Below are 21,556 nucleotides of genomic sequence, written 5' to 3' on the forward strand. Positions count from 1 at the left end.
TCCATCTGGATTAAGGTTTTTATACCCATAGAAAAGCTAGGGGACTCCTCTGCTATAGTTTTCTGGATACAATCAGAGCAAAGGTTCTTAGCGAAGGAGCTGGGAAGGCTAACTTTACATAACACATATTCTTTATTGTTATTTTTAGAACTACTCTTTTTAGGTTCCTACCCCAGAAAGAAACGAAAAGAGAAAAAAAGATAAAAAACAGAGAAGAGCATATTACTAAGGTGAACTTCCACGAAGATCACTCACCACACTGCCGTTCAGACCAGGGTACCGGAGGTGGTGGTTGCCGTTCACATGAACGATCCCATCTGGCAGAGGTGGACTCTCGAGATGATTTTTTCTGACCGGTTCTGCCGGCACTCGTACGGCCCCCACTGCTGTTGCTCTGAAGATGGGAAGACTCCCGACGTTGCTCAGGTTGTTTTACATTCTGCTTGAGCTGTTTACGCTGCTTAGGCGGCTGTGGCTGCTGCTGTTCTTCCTGCTGCGGCGTTGACAGCGGCTCTTTACTCATGATGAAGGGGATGCAGACAACGCTATCTTGTCAGCTTCCCATCTTTATAAAGCATATGGGGACTCCACCTTATTTTTTTTTATTTATATATCAGCCAGCTGGCGCGCTTCACCGCAGGATCCCTGCTGCGCTTGTGCAGACTCAGCAGCTCCCGGCGTGCTTGCGAACGGGGATGCGTCATGCTGAATCGCACCCCGCACATGCGCAGACCTGGGCTTCCGGCGCACACGTGCCAGGGCGCAGCCCGGACTTACGGCGCGCTACGTCACAGGGCGCAACGCGATCCTGCACGTGCGCAGACCCGGAAGGCTTGCCTGCCGGCGCGCTCAGCCATGGACCCTCGCGCGTGCGCAGCCCCAGCAGCAGGACCCGGCGCACGCGGGAGAGTACCCCGGAAGGCGCCCCCACCACACGCAGACCCAGGTGCCAGCAAGCTGGGGCTGAAAACAGAGGTCCCATCTGCTGCCTCTTCACGGCCTCCGGGCCGCATCGATCCCGGGATCCACGCTCCAGACCCACGATCAGGTATGCGAGGCACCACCTACAGAGGCTCCCATCAAGGACAGGAACCAAAACTGATGCGGAAGAGAGATACCGCTTTTTATTCAGTAGGTTTCCTTGGTGGGCGGATACCCTCTCTCAGGTGGTGCTGTCATGGGAGAAGGGGAAAAACTTGCTTTATAGAATAACCCTTTAAAGTTTTACACCACCACCGGTATTACTATTCACCCCAAAACTTTCTAAGCGACTAGTGACATTAGATATTAACTCCTTAATCCCATTTACCCCATAAGAACTCAATGTAAAAATATGAAGATGTAAATATAATAGGAGGGGCCCCACCAGCGCGTCTGTACTGATTAATGGGGCAAATTTGTTGTTCAGGGCTGTAGGAAACTTTTGTGATGACCAAGGAAAACGCTGAAATGTCCGTCGTATGATCTCACACCAAACTTCCATAGAAAAAACTGACTCAAGGGTTAATATTTGCGATTCTCTATTTTTATAGGGGAACATGCCCTTTTAACTCCGTTGAATAAATGCTTTGCTATCGATTTATTGTGGTGGTATTGTCTTTTCAAAAGCTACTTCTGGCAATGCCGCTGTGCCAGTCATTCTACATTCATTGACTCCTTACAGCCATTTTTTTGGACCTCTCTTTGGCTCTGATCGCAGTAAAACATCCCATTGACAACACATGAAGGTGGTTAATACTCAGCCCCCCAAACTGTCCGAGCTTCGCCAATGTAAAAACCCCGGAGCCAAGTATTCAGCTTCTAGAGTTTCTGTGTGAGAAGATCACAAAATCTGATACATTATTATTTATATGATAATGTAAAAGTAGCAAAAACAGAAAACAGGACTCTGGCCCCTCTACATTACTCCCCTGAACCTCACCCCTTCAAGCAGTTTCCACCACGCTCCATGCACTGTTCACACACAGACACTAGCTGGTAATGGCTTTATGTGAATTATCCTGTTCTTATAAAATATGCTGAACATAACTCTTATTACCTGTTTCATCCCTATTTCATACAGATTGAAAATGACCTTCACTCCTAATGTCTGAATTGTTAATTGGTTTGTTATACAGAAACGCTTGAGTTTGTTTGTATATCTGAGCTTTATAGTGAAAGATTATTTTCATTATTGGTGTAATACTGCTCCTATGTAAAAGAATATAACTCCTATAATACTGCGCCCTATGTACAAGAATATAACTACTATAATACTGCTCCTATGTACAAGAATATAACTACTATAATACTGCTCCTATGTACAAGAATATAACTCCTATAATACTGCCTCCTATGTACAAGAATATAACTACTATAATACTGCTCCTATGTGCAAGAATATAACTACTATAATACTGCTCCAATGTACAAGAATATAACTACTATAATACTGCTCCTATGTACAAGAATATAACTACTATAATACTGCCTCCTATGTACAAGAATACAACTACTATAATACTGCTCCAATGTAAAATATAACTCCTATAATACTGCCTCCTATGTACAAGAATACAACTACTATAATACTGCTCCTATGTACAAGAATATAACTCCTATAATACTGCCTCCTATGTACAAGAATACAACTACTATAATACTGCTCCCTATGTACAAGAATATAACTACTATAATACTGCCCCCTATGTACAAGAATATAACTACTATAATACTGCCCCTATGTACAAAAATATAACTACTATAATACTGCTCCTATGTACAAGAATATAACTATTATAATACTGCCCCCTATGTACAAGAATATAACTACTATAATACTGCCCCTATGTACAAGAATATAACTACTATAATACTGCCCTCTATGTACAAGAATATAACTACTATAATAGTGCCCCCTATGTACAAGAATATAACTACTATAATACTGCCCCTATGTACAAGAATATAACTACTATAATACTGCTCCTATGTGCAAGAATATAACTACTATAATACTGCTCCTATGTACAAGAATATAACTACTATAATACTGCTCCCTATGTACAAGAATATAACTACTATAATACTGCTCCTATTTACAAGAATATACCACTATAATACTGGCCCCTAAGTACAAGAATAAAGCTACTATAATACTGCCCCTATGTACAAGAATATTACTACTTTAATACTGCTCCTATATACAAGAATATAACTACTATAATACTGCCCCTATGTACAAGAATATTACTACTATAATACTGCTCCTATTTACAAGAATATAACTACTATAATACTGCCCATATGCACAAGAATATAACTACTATAATACTGCCCATATGCACAAGAATATAACTACTATAATACTGCTCCTATTTACAAGAATATAACTACTATAATACTACCCCTATGTACAAGGATATTACTACTATAATACTGCCGCTATGTACAAGAATATTACTACTATAATACTGCTCCTATTTACAAGAATATACTACTATAATACTGGCCCCTAAGTACAAGAATAAAGCTACTATAATACTGCCCCCTAAGTACAAGAATATAACTACTATAATACTGCCCCTATGTACAAGAATATAACTACTATAATACTGCTCCTATGTACAAGAATATAACTACTATAATACTGCTCCCTATGTACAAGAATATAACTACTATAATACTGCTCCTATGTACAAGAATATAACTACTATAATACTGCTCCTATGTACAAGAATATAACTACTATAATACTGCCCCCTATGTACAAGAATATAACTACTATAATACTGCCCCCTATGTACAAGAATATAACTACTAGAATACTGTCCCCTGAAGATTATTTCTTAATATGCAGCTGCCTGCTGATAATGGTGGCGGGAGAATAGTGATGTCATTGGACGCTAGAAAAGCATTTGATAGCGTGGAATGGAAATATTTATGGAAAATCATGGAAATAAAGGGATTTGGCCCCGCATTCATGGCCTGGGTGAAGTTATTGTACTCATCCCCAAGGGCGGTAATTAAGGTGAATGGTGAACGGTCCGGGATGTTTGACTTACATAGGGGCACAAGGCAGGGGTGCCCGCTGTCCCCGCTATTGTTTGCGGTGGCTGTGGAGCCCCTGGCGGCCAAAATAAGAGCTGAGAGAGGAGTGGTCGGATTTAAATTTGGGAGGCTGGAAGAAAAAATATCACTGTATGCCGATGACATCCTGTTATTTCTGGAAAATGCAGGAGAGACATTGGGGTGCACGATGGATGTAATTAAACACTTTGGGAGCATTTCGGGACTGGAGATAAACTGGCACAAGTCTTATGTCATGGCTGTAGATAGACCAATAAAAGCGGAGGAGATAGATGAGAGGGGGAAGCAGCTCCAGCTGGTTTCACAATTTAAATACCTTGGGATATGGGTGGCGCTTCCATTGACACGATTCACGGATCTGAATTTAGTTCCTCTGCTAGAGAAATTTAAAAAGAAAATAGGCGCATGGTGCCAATTGGCTTTGACGGTGACGGGTAGAACTAACCTGATTAAGATGGTCCTTATGCCACAACTAATGTACGTTTTGCACAACTCACCGATATGGCTACCAAAAAAACGGTTTCAGGGTATTGATTCTATCTTCAGATCCTTGATATGGGGCAAGAGGCAGGCAAGGATTAAATTGGGAACGCTGCAAAATGGGAAGGAGGAGGGAGGATTGGCCGCTCCCAATCCCTGGGTCTATTTCTTGGCAGTACAAGGCCAGCATGTCAGGGGATGGAGAGAACCCGATTGTGGAGGGGCAGCTTGCCGGGTGCTGGTACATGTGTCGGGGAGACGCCCACTGGTCCAGGCGTTAGAGGATGGTACCTTTAAGAAATTGGGAGCAATATATCCTACCTTAGGCTTGACTCAGAAGGTATGGGACACTATTAAAAAGATCAGGGGGGTGGACGGGCTGACTAAGTACTCACCGGTGTTGGGCAATGAACATCTGCCGGAACTTAATAAGCTGTGTCAAATGGGCAATTGGAAGGCGCAAGGAGTGAGATATGTGTGCCAGCTGCAGAGTGGAACGGACCTGAAGACCTTTGAGAAATTGAGAGAAGAATTTGATTTGCCTTTGGTATGGGGATTTCAATACTATACGCTTCGACATGCTTGGAGGGCACAGTGTGGATTGGGAGCCATGACGGTTCAGGGTGACATTGTACTAGACTCTGTGTGTATGAAGGGAGGGACGAGGGGAGTCATATCGAGCTTATATCATGACCTACTGCACTCCTATCTGGGGGGAAATCACTTCATTGCAAAGAGTAAATGGGAAAGGGAGGTGGGTACCCTCACAACAGAACAATGGGAGGCAATTCTAGAATATGTCCCGAAGATCTCTCTAAGCGAGCAGGCACGGATCTCCCAATTATACATAATACATAGGACATACAAAACACCGCTGCGCCTGTACAAGGCGGGCTTGAGGGGAGATTCCAGTTGCCCTAGATGTGGCACGGACCAGGCCGGACTGCTACACATGCTATGGTCATGCCCGCGGCTAGTGGCTTATTGGTTGGTCGTTGTTAACAAAATTGAGAGGGCTTATACATGTACAATTGACAGAAACCCGGTGCTGTGTGTTTTGGGGGAGGTGGATGGAATACCTGTCTCAGAACATTACAAAGTGGCGATAGCGCGATTGCTATATGTGGCACGCAAACTAATAGCACGAAAATGGACAGATTCGGAACCCCCCACTAGGAGGGAATTTATTGCTCAGACACGTACGGTAATGCATTTAGAGGAAAGCATTTACAGGCGGAGGCATGGAGAGAGAACTTTTGGGAAAATATGGTCCGCATGGATGGCGGTAATATGATTATCAATGTTCCCAGGTATGCCCGGCATAAGGAGTATTGGCGGGAGGGGGGAGGGGGGAGAGGGTTTTGACTGTATTACTACACGTTATGTGAATTGTTATATGTATATTGATAACTGTTTGCTGTAAATTTTTGAAACCTAAATAAAAATAATTGGTTTAAAAAAAAAAAAAAAAGAATACTGTCCCCTATGTACAAGAATATAACTACTATAATACTGCCCCCTATGTACAAGAATATAACTACTATAATACTGCTCCCTATGTACAGGAATATAACTACTATAATACTGCCCCCTATGTACAAGAATATAACTACTATAATACTGCCCCTATGTACAGGAATATAACTACTATAATACTGCTCCTATGTACAAGAATATAACTACTATAATACTGCTCCTATGTACAAGAATATAACTACTATAATACTGCCCCCTATGTACAAGAATATAACTACTATAATACTGCCCCCTATGTACAAGAATATAACTACTATAATACTGCCCCCTATGTACAAGAATATAACTACTATAATACTGCCCCCATGTACAAGAATATAACTACTATAATACTGCCCCCTATGTACAGGAATATAACTACTATAATACTGCCCCCCTATGTACAAGAATATAACTACTATAATACTGCCCATATGTACAAGAATGTAACTACTATAATACTGCCCCCATGTACAAGAATATAACTACTATAATACTGCCCATATGCACAAGAATATAACTACTATAATACTACCCCTATGTACAAGGATATTACTACTATAATACTGCTCCTATTTACAAGAATATACTACTATAATACTGGCCCCTAAGTACAAGAATAAAGCTACTATAATACTGCCCCTATGTACAAGAATATTACTACTTTAATACTGCTCCTATATACAAGAATATAACTACTATAATACTACCCCCTAAGTACAAGAATATAACTACTATAATACTGCTCCTATTTACAAGAATATACTACTATAATACTGGCCCCTAAGTACAAGAATAAAGCTACTATAATACTGCCCCTATGTACAAGAATATTACTACTATAATACTGCTCCTATTCACAAGAATATAACTACTATAATACTGCCCCCTAAGTACAAGAATATAACTACTATAATACTGCCCCTATGTACAAGAATATAACTACTATAATACTGCTCCTATGTACAAGAATATAACTACTATAATACTGCTCCCTATGTACAAGAATATAACTACTATAATACTGCCCCCAATGTACAAGAATATAACTACTATAATACTGCCCCTATGTACAAGAATATTACTACTATAATACTGCTCCTATTTACAAGAATATAACTACTATAATACTGCCCCTATGTACAAGAATATTACTACTTTAATACTGCTCCTATGTACAAGAATATAACTACTATAATACTGCTCCTATGTACAAGAATATAACTACTATAATACTGCCCCTATGTACAAGAATATAACTATTATAATACTGCCCCTATGTACAAGAATATAACTACTATAATACTGCTCTTATGTACAAGAATATAACTACTATAAAACTGCTTCTATGTACAAGAATCTAACTACTATAATACTGCCCCTTATGTTAAAGAATATAACTACTATAATATTGCCCCCTATGTACAAGAATATAACTACTATAATACTGCTCCCTATATACAAGAATATAACTATTATAATACTACCCCTATGTACAAGAATATAACTACTATAATACTGCTCCTATGTACAAGAATATAACTACTATAATACTGCCCCATATGTACAAGAATATAACTACTATAATACTGCTCCTATGTACAAGAATATAACTACTATATTACTGGCCCTATGTACAAGAATATAACTACTATAATACTGCCCCCTATGTACAAGAATATAACTACTATAATACTGCTCCCTATATACAAGAATATAACTATTATAATACTACCCCTATGTACAAGAATATAACTACTATAATACTGCTCCTATGTACAAGAATATAACTACTATAATACTGCCCCATATGTACAAGAATATAACTACTATAATACTGCTCCTATGTACAAGAATATAACTACTATAATACTGCCCCTATGTAGAAGAATATAACTACTATAATACTGCCCCTATGTAAAAGAATATTACTAGTATAATACTGCCCCTATGTACAAGAATATTACTACTATAATACTGCTCCTATTTCCAAGAATATAACTACTATAATACTGCCCCCTATGTACAAGAATATTACTACTATAATACTGCCCCTATGTACAAGAATATAACTACTAGAATACTGCCCCTATGTAGAAGAATATAACTACTATAATACTGCCCCTATGTAAAAGAATATTACTAGTATAATACTGCCCCTATGTACAAGAATATTACTACTATAATACTGCTCCTATTTCCAAGAATATAACTACTATAATACTGCTCCTATGTACAAGAATATAACTACTATAATACTGCCCCTATGTACAAGAATATAACTACTATAATACTGCCCCTATGTACAAGAATATAACTACTATAATACTGCTCCTATGTACAAGAATATAACTACTCTATTACTGGCCCTATGTACAAGAATATAACTACTAGAATACTGTCCCCTATGTACAAGAATATAACTACTATAATACTGTCCCCTATGTACAAGAATATAACTACTATAATACTGCCCCTATGTACAAGAATATAACTATAATACTGCTTCTATTTACAAGAATATAATTACTATAATACTGCCCCAATGTACAAGAATATAACTACTATAATACTGCCCCCTATGTACAAGAATATAACTACTATAATACTGCCACCTATGTACAAGAATATAACTACTATAATACTGCTCCTATGTACAAGAATATAACTACTATAATACTGCTCCTATGTACAAGAATATAACTACTATATTACTGGCCCTATGTACAAGAATATAACTACTATATTACTGGCCCTATGTACAAGAATATAACTACTATAATACTGCCCCCTATGTACAAGAATATAACTACTATAATACTGCCCCTTATGTTAAAGAATATAACTACTATAATATTGCCCCCTATGTACAAGGATATAACTACTATAACACTGCCCCTTATGTTCAAGAATATAACTACTATAATATTGCCCCCTATGTACAATAATATAACTACTATAATACTGCTCCTATGTACAAGAATATAACTACTATAATACTGCTCCTATGTACAAAAAAATAACTACTAAATTACTGGCCCTATGTACAAGAATATAACTACTAGAATACTGTCCCCTATGTACAAGAATATAACTACTATAATACTGCCCCCTATGTACAAGAATATAACTACTAGAATACTGTCCCCTATGTACAGGAATATAACTACTATAATACTGCTTCTATTTACAAGAATATAATTATTATAATACAGCCCCAATGTTCAAGAATATAACTACTATAATACTGCCCCCTATGTACAAGAATATAACTACTATAATACTGCTCCTATGTACAAGAATATAACTACTATAATACTGCTCCTATGTACAAGAATATAACTACTATATTACTGCCCCTATGTACAAGAATATAACTACTATAATACTGCTTTTATTTACAAGAATATAACTACTATAATACTACCCCTATGTACAAGAATATTACTACTATAATACTGCTCCTATGTAGAAGAATATAACTACTATAATACTGCCCCCTATGTAGAAGAATATAACTACTATAATACTGCCCCCTATGTACAAGAATATAACTACTATAATACGGCCCCCTATGTTCAAGAATATAACTACTATAATACTGCTCCTATGTACAAGAATATAACTACTATAATACTGCACCTATGTACAAGAATATAACTACTATAATACTGCACCTATGTACAAGAATATAACTACTATAATACTGCCCATATGCACAAGAATATAACTACTATAATACTGCCCATATGCACAAGAATATAACTACTATAATACTGCTCCTATTTACAAGAATATAACTACTATAATACTGCTCCTATGTACAAGAATATAACTACTATAATACTGCCCCTATGTACAAGAATATTACTACTATAATACTGCTCCTATTTACAAGAATATAACTACTATAATACTGCCCCCTAAGTACAAGAATATAACTACTATAATACTGCTCCTATGTACAAGAATATAACTACTATAATACTGCCCCTATGTACAAGAATATAACTACTATAATGCTGCTCCCTATGTTCAAAAATATAACTACTATAATACTGCCCCTATGTACAAGAATATGACTACTATAATACTGCCCCCCTATGTACAAGAATATAACTACTATAATACTGCCCCTATGTACAAGAATATAACTACTATAATACTGCTCCTATGTACAATAATATAACTACTATAATACTGCTCCCTATGTACAAGAATATAACTACTATAATACTGCCCCCAATGTAAGGAATATATCTACTATAATACTGCTCCTATGTACAAGAATATTACTACCATAATATTGCCCCGTTTGTACAAAAATATAACTACTATAATACTGCCCCCCATGTACAAGAATATAACTACTATAATACTGCCCCTATGTACAAGAATATTACTACTATAATACTGCTCCTATTTACAAGAATATAACTACTATAATACTGCTCCTATGTACAAGAATATAACTACTATAATGCTGCTCCCTATGTTCAAAAATATAACTACTATAATACTGCCCCTATGTACAAGAATATGACTACTATAATACTGCCCCCCTATGTACAAGAATATAACTACTATAATACTGCCCCTATGTACAAGAATATAACTACTATAATACTGCCCCTATGTAGAAGAATATAACTACTATAATACTGCCCCTATGTAAAAGAATATTACTAGTATAATACTGCCCCTATGTACAAGAATATTACTACTATAATACTGCTCCTATTTCCAAGAATATAACTACTATAATACTGCCCCCTATGTACAAGAATATTACTACTATAATACTGCCCCTATGTACAAGAATATAACTACTATAATACTGCCCCTATGTAGAAGAATATAACTACTATAATACTGCCCCTATGTAAAAGAATATTACTAGTATAATACTGCCCCTATGTACAAGAATATTACTACTATAATACTGCTCCTATTTCCAAGAATATAACTACTATAATACTGCTCCTATGTACAAGAATATAACTACTATAATACTGCCCCTATGTACAAGAATATAACTACTATAATACTGCCCCTATGTACAAGAATATAACTACTATAATACTGCTCCCTATGTACAAGAAAATAACTACTATAATACTGCCCCCAATGTACAGGAATATATCTACTATAATACTGCTCCTATGTACAAGAATAATACTACTATAATACTGCCCCGTATGTACAAGAATATAACTACTATAATACTGCCCCCATGTACAAGAATATAACTACTATAATACTGCCCCTATGTACAAGAATATAACTACTATAATACTGCCCCTATGTACAAGAATATTACTACTATAATACTGCCCCTATTTACAAGAATATAACTACTATAATACTGCCCCTATGTACAAGAATATAACTACTATAATACTGCCCCTATGTACAAGAATATTACTACTATAATACTGCCCCTATGTACAAGAATATTACTACTATAATACTGCCCCTATGTACAAGAATATAACTACTATAATACTGCTCCTATGTACAAGAATATAACTACTATATTACTGCCCCTATGTACAAGAATATAACTACTATAATACTGCTTTTATTTACAAGAATATAACTACTATAATACTGCCCTATATGTACAGGAACATAACTAATATAATACTGCTTCTATTTACAAGAATATAATTACTATAATACTGCTCCTATTTACAAGAATATAACTACTATAATACTGCACCTATGTACAAGAATATAACTACTATAATACGGCCCCCTATGTACAAGAATATAACTACTATAATACTGCTCCTATGTACAAGAATATAACTACTATAATACTGCACCTATGTACAAGAATATAACTACTATAATACTGCCCCTATGTACAAGAATATAACTACTATAATACTACCCCTATGTACAAGAATATGACTACTATAATACTGCTCCCTATGTACAAGAATATAACTACTATAATACTACCCCTATGTACAAGAATATTACTACTATAATACTGCCCCTATGTACAAGAATATTACTACTTTAATACTGCTCCTATGTATAAGAATATAACTACTATAATACTGTTCCTATGTACAAGAATATAACTACTATAATACTGCTCCTATTTACAAGAATATAACTACTATAATACTACCCCTATGTACAAGAATATTACTACTATAATACTGCCCCTATGTACAAGAATATTACTACTTTAATACTGCTCCTATGTATAAGAATATAACTACTATAATACTGTTCCTATGTACAAGAATATAACTACTATAATACTGTTCCTATGTACAAGAATATAGCTACTATAATACTGCCCCTATGTACAAGAATATAACTACTATAATACTGCTTCCTATGTTCAAAAATATAACTACTATAATACTGCCCCCTATGTACAAGAATATAACTACTATAATACTGCTCCCTATGTAGAAGAATATAACTACTATAATACTGCCCCCAATGTACAGGAATATATCTACTATAATACTGCTCCTATGTACAAGAATATAACTACTATAATACTGCCCCTATGTACAAGAATATAACTACTATAATAGTTACATTCTTGTACATATGGGCAGTATTATAGTAGTTATATTCTTGTACATAGGAGCAGTATTATAGTAGATATATTCCTGTACATTGGGGGCAGTATTATAGTAGTTATATTCTTGTACATAGGGAGCAGTATTATAGTAGTTATATTCTTGTACATAGGGGCAGTATTATAGTAGTCATATTCTTGTACATAGGGGGCAGTATTATAGTAGTTCTATTTTTGAACATAGGGAGCAGTATTATAGTAGTTATATTCTTGTACATAGGGGTAGTATTATAGTAGTTATATTCTTGTACATAGGGAGCAGTATTATAGTAGTTATATTATTGTACATAGGGGCAGTATTATAGTAGTCATATTCTTGTACATAGGAGCAGTATTATAGTAGTTATATTCTTGTACTTAGGGGGCAGTATTATAGTAGTTATATTCTTGTAAATAGGAGCAGTATTATAGTAGTAATATTCTAATACATAGGGACAGTATTATAGTAGTAATATTCTTGTACATAGGGGCAGTATTATAGTAGTATATTATTGTAAATAGCAGCAGTATTATAGTAGTAATATTCTTGTACATAGGGGCAGTATTATAGTAGTAATATCCTTGTACATAGGGACAGTATTATAGTAGTTATATTCTTGTACATAGGAGCAGTATTAAAGTAGTAATATTCTTGTACATAGGGGCAGTATTATAGTAGTATATTATTGTAAATAGCAGCAGTATTATAGTAGTAATATTCTTGTACATAGGGGCAGTATTATAGTAGTAATATTCTTGTACATAGGGAGCAGTATTATAGTAGTTATATTCTTGTACATAGGGGCAGTATTATAGTAGTCATATTCTTGTACATAGGGGCAGTATTATAGTAGTTCTATTTTTGAACATAGGGAGCAGTATTATAGTAGTTATATTCTTGTACATAGGGGTAGTATTATAGTAGTTATATTCTTGTACATAGGGAGCAGTATTATAGTAGTTATATTATTGTACATAGGGAGCAGTATTATAGTAGTTATATTATTGTACATAGGAGCAGTATTATAGTAGTTCTATTCTTGTACATAGGGGCAGTATTATAGTAGTTCTATTCTTGTACATAGGGGGGCAGTATTATAGTAGTCATATTCTTGTACATAGGGGCAGTATTATAGTAGTTATATTATTGTACATAGGGAGCAGCATTATAGTAGTTATATTCTTGTACATAGGGGCAGTATTATAGTAGTTATATTCTTGTACATAGGAGCAGTATTATAGTAGTTATATTCTTGTACTTAGGGGGCAGTATTATAGTAGTTATATTCTTGTAAATAGGAGCAGTATTATAGTAGTAATATTCTAGTACATAGGGACAGTATTATAGTAGTTATATTCTTGTACATATGAGCAGTATTAAAGTAGTAATATTCTTGTACATAGGAGCAGTATTATAGTAGTATATTATTGTAAATAGCAGCAGTATTATAGTAGTAATATTCTTGTACATATGGGCAGTATTATAGTAGTAATATCCTTGTACATAGGGGCAGTATTATAGTAGTTATATTCTTGTGCATATGGGCAGTATTATAGTAGTTATATTCTTGTACATAGGGGCAGTATTATAGTAGTTACATTCTTGTACATATGGGCAGTATTATAGTAGTTATATTCTTGTACATAGGGGCAGTATTATAGTAGTTATATTCTTGTACATAGGGGCAGTATTATAGTAGTTATTTTCTTGTACATGGGGGGCAGTATTATAGTAGTTATATTCTTGTACATACGGGGCAGTATTATAGTAGTAATATTCTTGTACATAGGGGGCAGTATTATAGTAGTAATATTCTTGTACATAGGGGGGCAGTATTATAGTAGTAATATTCTTGTACATAGGAGCAGTATTATAGTAGTAATATTCTTGTGCATATGGGCAGTATTATAGTAGTTATATTCTTGTGCCTATGGCCAGTATTATAGTAGTTTATTTCTTGTACATAGGGGCAGTACTATAATACTGCCCCTATGTACAAGAATATAACTACTATAATACTGCCCATAGGCACAAGAATATAACTACTATAATACTGCCCATATGCACAAGAATATAACTACTATAATACTGCTCCTATTTACAAGAATATAACTACTATAATACTACCCCTATGTACAAGGATATTACTACTATAATACTACCCCCATGTACAAGAATATTACTACTATAATACTGCTCCTATTTACAAGAATATTACTACTATAATACTGCCCCCTAAGTACAAGAATATAACTACTATAATACTGCCCCTATGTACAAGAATATGACTACTATAATACTGCTCCTATTTACAAGAATATAACTACTATAATACTGCCCCCTAAGTACAAGAATATAACTACTATAATACTGCTCCTATGTACAAGAATATGACTACTATAATACTGCCCCCCTATGTACAAGAATATAACTACTATAATACTGCCCCTATGTACAAGAATATAACTACTATAATACTGCTCCTATGTACAATAATATAACTACTATAATACTGCCCCCTATGTACAAGAATATAACTACTATAATACTGCCCCCAATGTACAGGAATATATCTACTATAATACTGCTCCTATGTACAAGAATATTACTACTATAATACTGCCCCGTATGTCCAAGAATATAACTACTATAATACTGCCCCCCATGTACAAGAATATAACTACTATAATACTGCCCCTATGTACAAGAATATAACTACTATAATACTGCCCATATGTACAAGAATGTAACTACTATAATACTGCCCCTATGTACAAGAATATAACTACTATAATACTGCCCATATGCACAAGAATATAACTACTATAATACTGCCCATATGCACAAGAATATAACTACTATAATACTGCTCCTACTTACAAGAATATAACTACTATAATACTACCCCTATGTACAAGGATATTACTACTATAATACTGCCCCTATGTACAAGAATATTACTACTATAATACTGCTGCTATTTACAATAATATACTACTATAATACTGCCCCCCAAGTACAAGAATATAACTACTATAATACTGCCCCCTATGTACAAGAATATAACTACTATAATACTGCTCCTATTTACAAGAATATAACTACTATAATACTGCCCCCTAAGTACAAGAATATAACTACTATAATACTGCTCCTATGTACAAGAATATAACTACTATAATACTGCCCCTATGTACAAGAATATAACTACTATAATGCTGCTCCCTATGTTCAAAAATATAACTACTATAATACTGCCCCTATGTACAAGAATATGACTACTATAATACTGCCCCCCTATGTACAAGAATATAACTACTATAATACTGCCCCTATGTACAAGAATATAACTACTATAATACTGCTCCTATGTACAATAATATAACTACTATAATACTGCCCCTATGTACAAGAATATAACTACTATAATACTGCTCCCAATGTACAGGAATATATCTACTATAATACTGCTCCTATGTACAAGAATATTACTACCATAATACTGCCCCATATGTACAAAAATATAACTACTATAATACTGCCCCTATGTACAAGAATATGACTACTATAATACTGCCCCCCTATGTACAAGAATATAACTACTATAATACTGCCCCCTATGTACAAGAATATAACTACTATAATACTGTCCCTATGTACTAGAATATTACTACTATAATACTGCTCCTATTTACAAGAATATAACTACTATAATACTGCCCCCTAAGTACAAGAATAGAACTACTATAATGCTGCTCCCTATGTTCAAAAATATAACTACTATAATACTGCCCCTATGTACAAGAATATGACTACTATAATACTGCCCCCCTATGTACAAGAATATAACTACTATAATACTGCCCCTATGTACAAGAATAGAACTACTATAATACTGCTCCTATGTACAATAATATAACTACTATAATACTGCTCCCTATGTACAAGAATATAACTACTATAATACTACCCCTATGTACAAGAATATAACTACTATAATACTGCTCCCCATGTTCAAAAATATAACTACTATAATACTGCCCCCTATGTACAAGAATATGACTACTATAATACTGCCCCTATGTACAAGAATATAACTACTATAATACTGCCCCCTATGTACAAGAATATAACTACTATAATACTGCCCCCAATGTACAGGAATATATCTACTATAATACTGCTCCTATGTACAAGAATATTACTACTATAATACTGCTCCTGTTTACAAGAATATAACTACTATAATACTGCTCCCTATGTTCAAAAATATAACTACTATAATACTGCCCCCTATGTACAAGAATATGACTACTATAATACTGCCCCCAATGTACAGGAATATATCTACTATAATACTGCTCCTATGTACAAGAATATAACTACTATAATACTGCCCATATGCACAAGAATATAACTACTACAATACTGCCCCCTATGTACAAGAATATAACTACTATAATACTGATCCTATGTACAAGAATATAACTACTATAATACTGCTCCTACATGCAAGAATATAACTACTGTAATACTGCTCCTATTTACAAGAATATAACTACTATAATACTGCCTCTATGTACAAGAATATAACTACTATAATACTGCTCTTATGTACAAGAATATAACTACTATAAAACTGCTTCTATGTACAAGAATATAACTACTATAATACTGCCCTATATGTACAGGAATATAACTACTATAATACTGCCCTATATGTACAGGAATATAACTACTATATTACTGGCCCTATGTACAAGAATATAACTACTATAAAACTGCCCCCTATGTACAAGAATATAACTACTATAATACTGCCCCTTATGTTAAAGAATATAACTACTATAATATTGCCCCCTATGTACAAGAATATAACTACTATAATACTGCCCCTTACGTTCAAGAATATAACTACTATAATACGTTCCCTATGTACAAGAATATAACTACTATAATACTGCCCCTTATGTTAAAGAATATAACTACTATAATATTGCCCCCTATGTACAAGAATATAACTGCTATAATACTGCCCCCTATATACAAGAATATAACTACTATAATACGTTCCCTATGTACAAGAATATAACTACTATAATACTACTCCTATGTACAAGAATATAACTACTATAATACTGCTCCTATGTACAAGAATATAACTACTAGAATACTGTCCCCTATGTACAAGAATATAACTACTATAATACTGCCCCCTATGTACAAGAATATAACTACTATAATACTGCCCTATATGTACAGGAATATAACTACTATAATACTGCTTCTATTTACAAGAATATAACTACTATAATACTGCCCTATATGTACAGGAATATAACTACTATAATACTGCTTCTATTTACAAGAATATAATTATTATAATACTGTCCCAATGTTCAAGAATATAACTACTATAATACTGCCCCCTATGTACAAGAATATAACTAATATAATACTGCTTCTATTTACAAGAATATAATTACTATAATACTGCTCTTATTTACAAGAATATAACTACTATACTACTACCCCTATGTACAAGAATATTACTACTATAATACTGCTCCTATGTATAAGACTATAACTACTATAATACTGCTCCTATGTACAAGAATATAACTACTATAATACTGCTCCCTATGTACAAGAATATAACTACTATAATACTGCCCCTATGTACAAGAATGTAACTACTATAATACTGCCCCTATGTACAAGAATATAACTACTATAATACTGCCCATATGCACAAGAATATAACTACTATAATACTGCTCCTATTTACAAGAATATAACTACTATAATGATCTTTTTATTTAAAACTGACAACCAAATATTACAGAATAATTACATTAAAATCACAAAATAATAAATATTAAAGAAAATAAATCCTGTGTTGTTACATCACTTACACAATAATATTAGATAACATTGATAAATCCCGCCACATGAATGTTCCTCCAGTTCACATTACCTGAGTTAATCTTTATGTCCTTCTTATACACTGACTTGAGACTTTCCAGGATCTTATACCTGACACTATCACAGGACAGGACCTCCTTATTGATGAGCAGGCAGCACCGTGCACACCACAGATGATAGATGGTCACCACATTTATTACATATAGTGAGCTTCGGTTATACGCCCTGAGCTCAGGCTGGAAGTCTCCGTACAGCAGCTGACCATACGACTGTCCCACCAGGTGCGGTAACTTTAGGGACAAGGACACACACTCCCATACCTGCATACTGAAGGGACACTCTAGAAGCAGATGCTCCATGGTCTCCTGTATACGGGGACACTCTTCTCTAGGACAGGATCTGTCTGATACATTCCTGCACTTTAGGTTGTCTCTGACGTACATCTTACCATGGAGCCCCAGCCACGCCACATCTCTCATATGAGGGGGGACTCTGGGATCTAGTACGTTTTTTGCAGCCTGTTTTACATCTAGACTTGGGGCGCCCCTCAATTGAACATGGACACTAAAGTGAGATGACAGCACGTTCTTATACAACTCCTTCCTACTGAGCTGCCTGACGTCCTCATACAGAATCCTCCATCTAATAACCTTACTTATTACATGGACACCATACCAAGAAACATTATTCTTTAGTCGGCCTGAGATTCTCTTGATGGGGTCCCCTACCGACCACACGGACACAAACTGCTGGATCTGGCTCTTAAACAAACAAGACCATGGCGTCTTCTCTGAATTCTTACAAGAAGAGAAATTCTTCATAAGAAACATGAGATTAAAGAAGAGCTCAGGACAGGGCATGGAGAGACCACCCTCCTTATGGGGGAGATAGACAATGTTTCTCCTGACCACATTCACTCTGTTACCCCACAAGAAGTGAAAGAAGACATTGGTAAGTCTGGGGAGTAACGCATCGGGCACAGGGAACACCACACTGATATAGAGGAAGAGCGGGAGCAGGAAGGTCTTCAGCAGGCGGACCTTCTCCAGATACGTCAGCTTCCAGTGTCTCCAGCTCTGCACCTTCTGCTCACACACCACCAGCTTCTCCTCCCAGTTCACCTTCCCATCATCTACAGCTCCAAACACTACTCCCAAAATCTTTATCTGACCCTGAACTGTTCTGAAGGGCAGAGAGAAGACATCACTGTCACCCCCCAACCACAACGCCTCGCTCGTCTCCATGTTCACAGAGGAGTTAGACACATTGGAGAAGGCTGTCATCTCCTGCTGTAGAGCCGTACAGTCTTCTCTAGAAGACACCACCACCAACACGTCATCCGCATACGCGCAGAACTTTACATCCTCCACTGTACTCTGCAGGCAACACCTCAGCCCTGTGAAACCTCTATGATCCTGCACTTTTCTGAGGAAAGGATCCAGACTGAAAACATACAACAATGGGCCGAGAGGACAGCACTGCCTCACCCCTGACATGATCCTGAAGGGCTCAGCCAAGTGACCATTAATCAGCGGCAGGCTTACAGCCTCCTTATACACAACCTGCAGCCACTGCACAAACCGCACCGGGAGGCCATAGTGTAACAACACCTGGTACAGGTAGTCATGATGGACTCTATCAAAGGCTTTACTCTGGTCTAAGCCCACAATATACGCCCCCACATTGTGCTGCTTAATGTACGTCACAGCTTCTCTCACCAGCAGCAATGAGTCCTCTATCGTCCGACCGTTCACACCACACGTCTGGTTGGCGATGATCAGCTCACCCGCCACCTCACTCAGCCGATAATACAAGATCTTGGCCAGGATTTTATAGTCAGTGTTTAGCAAAGACAGTGGACGCCAGTTCTTTACATCTTTTAGATTTCCCTTCTTTGCTAAGAGAACCAGAACAGATCTATACTGGGACTGTAGGAGCTTCCCTGCAGAGAGGCAATCATTATAGACCAGCACCAGGTCCGGAGCCAACAAGTCCCTGAACTCTTTGTAAAACTCGCTGGTCAGGCCGTCCAGTCCTGGGCTCTTGTTGGCCTTTAAGGAGTCAATGCTCCTCTTCACCTCATCCTCAGTTATGGGATCGGCCATACTATCTGCCTGCACTAGGTCTAACGTTGGTAGGGACACCCCCTTCAGATAAGCTTTAATGTCATCCTTATTAATATGAGCCCCTTTATACAGATCTCTATAATAATCCTGTGGACTTTCTCCGGCTCTGACTGCTCCACCCCATTCCCATCTAACAAGCCAGTGATCAGCTTCTTACTAACCCTGTTCTTACAGGCAATAAAGGGATCTGGGTTATGGACGCCCCAACTATCAAACTGTCCCTCCGCCTTGAGAAACTTGAGGCGATCGTACTGCAGTTCCCTCATCCGCTGCTTTATATGGCTGACGCTCCGTCCGTCCACCTTCTCTCCACCATTCATCCTGCTGTATAGCCGGCTGAGGTGCAGTCTCAGGGCTGTGTATCTCAAATAATCCATATTACTACGTCTCCTGGCTGATCGTATAATAAACTGCTTGATGTCACTCTTCATGATCTCCCACCACTCAGCTGTGTCATCACACATACACTGGGTGGTCCTACGTTCATTATAGAATGTGGTGAAGGCCTCTCTGAACCGAGGATCTTGGACCACAGAGCTGTTCACCTTCCAGTACCCCTTTCCACAGACCACAGCTTGGGCCAGATCCAGCGTCACACTCACCATACAATGGTCCGAATACTCCAGGGGGCTGATCCTGTACTGAGAGCATCTCACCTCCCTCTTTATATACACCCGGTCTATCCTACTGGCATTACCACCCTTATGGTAAGTGTACATCTTACTGGTATGATGAGACCCATAGGGGTCTACTAGGTGGGCCTGCTGGACTATATTATTAAGGAACGTCTCATCATATCTTAGTTGCTTATGACTGCTGGATCTGTCCACATTACAGGACACATTATTAAAG

At 36.3% G+C, this 21,556-nt stretch overlaps 1 protein-coding gene across 3 annotated transcripts in view; it reads right to left on the minus strand.

Annotated features, from left to right (window-relative positions):
• Nucleotides 1–21,556, minus strand: part of P2RY6 (pyrimidinergic receptor P2Y6) — a 142,399-nt gene that overhangs the window by 13,537 nt on the left and 107,306 nt on the right. Inside the window, exon 1 of one of the 3 annotated variants that reach the window (XM_073661291.1) lies at nt 256–548. The exons of the other annotated variants lie outside the window; for them this stretch is intronic. The gene's annotated coding sequence lies outside the window, so the exon portion shown is untranslated. Of the gene's footprint in view, nt 1–255; nt 549–21,556 lie in introns of those variants that run through there. 3 annotated transcript variants of the gene reach the window in all.

This window comes from Phyllobates terribilis, unplaced genomic scaffold (genome assembly GCF_046119375.1).
Source record: "Phyllobates terribilis strain yellow unplaced genomic scaffold, ASM4611937v1 Scaffold_2__4_contigs__length_985480577, whole genome shotgun sequence".
Lineage (NCBI taxonomy): Eukaryota > Metazoa > Chordata > Amphibia > Anura > Dendrobatidae > Phyllobates > Phyllobates terribilis.